Source organism: Bison bison, unplaced genomic scaffold, assembly GCF_000754665.1.
Source record: "Bison bison bison isolate TAMUID 2011002044 unplaced genomic scaffold, Bison_UMD1.0 scf7180017864068, whole genome shotgun sequence".
Classification (NCBI taxonomy): Eukaryota; Metazoa; Chordata; class Mammalia; order Artiodactyla; family Bovidae; genus Bison; species Bison bison.
Genome location: NW_011494640.1, coordinates 5,390,047 through 5,394,655, shown reverse-complemented (window position 1 = coordinate 5,394,655; position 4,609 = coordinate 5,390,047). Strand labels below are relative to the sequence as shown.

Sequence of the window (4,609 nt, the reverse complement as noted above, 5' to 3'; positions counted from 1 at the left end):
AGATCATGGCATCCGGTCCCACCACTTCATGGGAAATAGATGGGGAAACAGTGGAAACAGTGTCAGACTTTATTTTTCTGGGCTCCAAAATCACTGAAGATGGTGACTGCGGCCATGAAATTAAAAGATGCTTACTCCTTGGAAGGAAAGTTATGACCAACCTAGATAGCATATTCAAAAGCAGAGACATTACTTTGCCAACAAATGTCCGTCTAGTCAAGGCTATGGTTTTTCCTGTGGTCATGTATGGATGTGAGAGTTGGACTGTGAAGAAGGCTGAGTGCTGAAGAATTGATGCTTTTGAACTATGGTGTTGGAGAAGACTCTTGAGAGTCCCTTGGACTGCAAGGAGATCCAACCAGTCCATTCTGAAGGAGATCAGCCCTGGGATTTCTTTGGAAGGAATGATGCTGAAGCTGAAACTCCAGTACTTTGGCCACCTCATGTGAAGAGTTGACTCATTGGAAAAGACTTTGATGCTGGGAGGGATTGAGGGCAGGAGGAGAAGGAGACGACAGAGGATGAGATGGCTGGATGGCATCACTGACTCGATGGACGTGAGTCTGAGTGAACTCCGGGAGTTGGTGATGGACAGGGAGGCCTGGCGTGCTGTGATCCATGGGGTCGCAAAGAGTTGGACACAACTGAGCAACTGATCTGATCTGATCTAATTGAGTAACTGTTCATCTTTACCAGTTTTGTTCCTTGGCTAGTCCCATGTCAATGCAGAGAGCTCCATCCAAGTAGAATTGAATGCCTGTTTTATTTTAACCAGTGTACCTTAATTTCATATACATTCATTACTTAAGTAATGAATATACAATAATTACATTCATTACTATGATTTATGAAAATGCTATTTTCATATGCTACCATTATAGTTAGCATTGCATAATCTTTTTCTGAAATTCTGGAATGACCCCCATGCTTTATTTCTGTTTTCCTAGTACATAGATGTACATAGTACAATGAGATCTGTCATTAATTTGTGTCCTCTTTTTTCAAACAGATATCATCATTACTGTAATAAGTTGGATCACACACATCTATCAATGTCTCAGTTATAAAATGAAAGAGCTTCATCACCATTTTTATGGCAACCTTCTTTCCAATACTTCTTGAATATTTATTTATATTCCAGGTCTGGAGATTTGTTTCAACCTGCCCTTGTGAATGGGCTGCCTGGTGTTTCAAAAATCTCAAGGTATTCAATAAAGACGTGAGTGCAAACTTTTTTTATTATTATTAAAGTACAGTAGATTTACAATGATGCGTTAGTTCCAGGTGCCCAGCAAAGTGATTCATGTATGTCTATGTGTATGTGTTTGTGTGTGTATACCTTTTCAAGTTTTTTTCCCATTATAGTCTATTATAAGAGGTTGAATATAGTTCCCTGTGCTATACACTAGGTCCTTGTGCCTTATCTATTTTATATATAGCAGTGTGTATCTGTTAATCCCAAACTCCTAATTTATCTCCTTCCTTTGCTCTCCCCTTGGGTAACCACAAGTTTGTTTCCTGTGTCTGTGAATCTGTTTATGTTTTATAAATAAGTTTGTTCGTATCATTTCTTTTTAGAGTCTATGTAGAAGGAGTATCACATGATATTTGTTTTTCTCTGCCTCACTTCACTTAATATGATAATCTCTAGGTCCACCCATGTTGCCGTAAATGGCAGTATTTCATTATTTTTTTATGGATGAGTAATATTCCCTTGTAGATATATACCACATCTTCTTTATCCATTCATCTGTCACTGGACATTAGGTTGCATCCATGTCTAGGCTATTGTAAATAGTGCTTCAGTGAACACTGGATGCATGGGTTAATATTATTTTGAATTATAGTAAGTATTTTCCAGATATATGTTCAGGAGTGGGATTTCTGGATCATATGGCAACTCTGGATTTTTAAGGGACCTCCATAGTGTTCTCCCTGGAGAAGGAAATGGCAACCCACTCCAGTACTCTTGCCTAGAGACCCGTGGACAGAGGAGCCTGATGGGCTGCTGTCCATGGGGTCACACAGAGTCGGACACGACTGAAGTGACTTAGCATGCATGCATGCATGCATTGGAGAAGGAAATGGCAACCCACTCTGGTATTCTTGCCTGGAGAATCCCAGGGACAGAGGACCCTGGTGGGCTGTCATCTATAGGGTCGCACAGAGTCAGACATGACTGAATCGACTTAGCAGCAGCAGCAGAAACAGCATAGTGTTCTCCAGGCTTCCCTCATAGCTCAGTTGGTAAAGAATCCGCCTGCAACGCAGGAGACCCAGGTTTGATTACTGGGTCGGGAAGAGTCCCTGGAGAAGGAAATGGCAATCCACTCCAGTATTCTTGCCTGGAGAATCCCATGGACAGAGGAGCCTGGCGGGCTACAGTCCAGGGGATCGCAAGAGTCAGACAGGACTTAGCGACTAAACCAGCACCATACTGTTCTCCATAGTGCCTGCACCAGTTTGCAGCCCTTTTCTTCACATCCTTTCCAGCATTTGTTATGTGTAGACTTTTTGATGATGGCTGTTCTGACCTGTGTGAGGCAAATAATTATGGTTTTGATTTGCATTTCTTTAATAATTAGTGATACTGAGCATCTTTTCACATACCTGTTGACCATCTGTGCGTCTTTGAAAAAAATGTCTGTTTAGTTCTTCTGCTTATTTTTGATTGGCTTGTTTGTTTATTTTATACTGAGCTGTATGATCTGTTTATATATTTTAGAAATTAAGCCCTTATCTGTCACATGGTTTGCAAATATTTTCTCCCAGTTCATAGGTTGTCTTTTTATTTTATTTATGGTTTTCTCTGCTGGCAAATAGAAGTCTGATTGTGTCATTAGTTTATTATTTTTTTAAAAATTTGGAGGGTAGGCTTGTGAAGTGCAGTTTGTAGGATCTTAGTTCCCTTACCAGGGATCATCTCATGCCCTCTGCTGTGGAAGTTTGGAATCCTAAGCATTGGACCCCCATGAAATTCCCTCATTTATTTTTGCTTTTATTTCTTTTGAGCAGCCTAAGAAAGTATCGCTATGACTCTTCTAGAGGTTTTATGGTGTCATTACTTATATTTAAGACTGCAAGCCACCTTATGTATGGCGTGAAGGAGTTTTCTACTTTCATTGATTTACATGCAGCTGTTCAGCTTTCCCAAAGTCACTTGCCCCCAAAACTGTCTTTTCTCTTGCCTCCTTTGTCAAAGATTAATTGTCAGTAGGTGTGTGGTGCATGTCATTTTTTAGGAAGTGTTTTTGAGCATTAAGGAAAAGTCATGTTTCTATTAAAACAAGGTCGCTAGATTAAGGAGTCTTAGCAGTGCTTAGAAGAATGTCTGTAGATCAAAGTTTTAATCAGAAAAAAATTGGGGAAGGAAGCTAGAGGATTTCCTTTTTTATAAAAAAAAAAAGTTGGGGGGGGCAGGTTAACAAAAGTTAACTGCGTGGGAAAGCACTCACTAGAAAAATATGTGATTTTCCTGTCTTTAGAAGTCACAAGATATACCTTCATGGCTTTGTGATTTCACGCAGTTCCCCATGTCACCTCTGGGAGCCATTACCAGATGGTGAACACTCACAGCTAGTACTAAGTGCTTATTCTTGATGTCAAGTGCCTGGTGTTCAGTAAATACAGGCTCCCTCCCTTCCTTCCTGCCCACTTGGAGAAGAAAAACAGAGGCGATCACACAAGCTTCACAGACTGAAGTGGTTTTTAAAGCACCAAAGAAGTAAGACTGCAATTAGAGCAAAGGGGAAGACATGTTTAAAGAGAAGGTTGTAGGTTTATTGTGGGAAAGGAGGTCTCATCATTTGGGAAGGTTTTGGGGGCCATTCTGGAAGCATTCACTTTTTCTCATTGGCCTGTCAGCAGCCATTAGCTGCTGAGATCATTTCTGAAGTTTGTTTTCAGCTAAATGAGGCCTTCTTCTTGTGGCCTATCTCCCAGCAATAAGTCTGACACTGGCCCTAGTCTTGACAGACGCTGCCCGACTGACAGTGGGCACCCAGGAAGGAAAGCCTGTCTCCCTCTCAGAGAGCGGAGACTTTTCCTCCTTCAGAAATTCCCAGGTGCAGGATATGGGTTGGGCAGGGTGCTGCAGGTGGTAGGTGAGAGCTGTGTTTTTATATATGATCTGGCTATATCCATTTGTGGATTCAGTCTCTTGCTGAGGGTGGCATGTTGCCCTCAGGGGTTGGTCCTAAGCAGGGCTTTTAGGACAAGACCCAGGTGCTTCTCTGGGCCTGTATGGACCCACTCCAGCCCTCGCACACATCTGTTTCCTACAGGATTTGGGTAGGGAGGCGTGACAGCTGATTCTGATTTTTTTTTCAGGACCGTTGTGGACATAACATAATTCTTTGCTGAACTCTCTTATTTCAAAACTGAAGCCAAAGTAGCATTTTGGGCTAGAAGGAAACAGTTATTCCCATTTTAAAACTACAGAAGGAAAAGACTTTAAGAACTGTCATTAAGTGGAGGTTGTATGTAGAGATAAGGGCTGATTATATGGGTTTGGTAGCTGTGGGTTCTTGATATGCAAATATACCTCCGAGAAGGAAATATGAATCTGGAGACTGGGAGATTCTTTCTGGCTGCATGATCCTGAATAAAT

General features: G+C 41.4%; 1 protein-coding gene across 3 annotated transcripts in view; it reads left to right on the top strand.

Moving 5' to 3' along the window:
* The window catches only part of LOC104986435, an 18,093-nt gene that overhangs the window by 6,941 nt on the left and 6,543 nt on the right, over positions 1-4,609 (top strand). For 2 of the 3 annotated variants that reach the window (XM_010837007.1, XM_010837009.1), the window contains one exon: positions 1,142-1,219. The gene's annotated coding sequence lies outside the window, so the exon portion shown is untranslated. The remainder of the gene's footprint in view (positions 1-1,141; positions 1,220-4,609) is intronic. The other variant, XM_010837008.1, reaches the window with a different exon arrangement.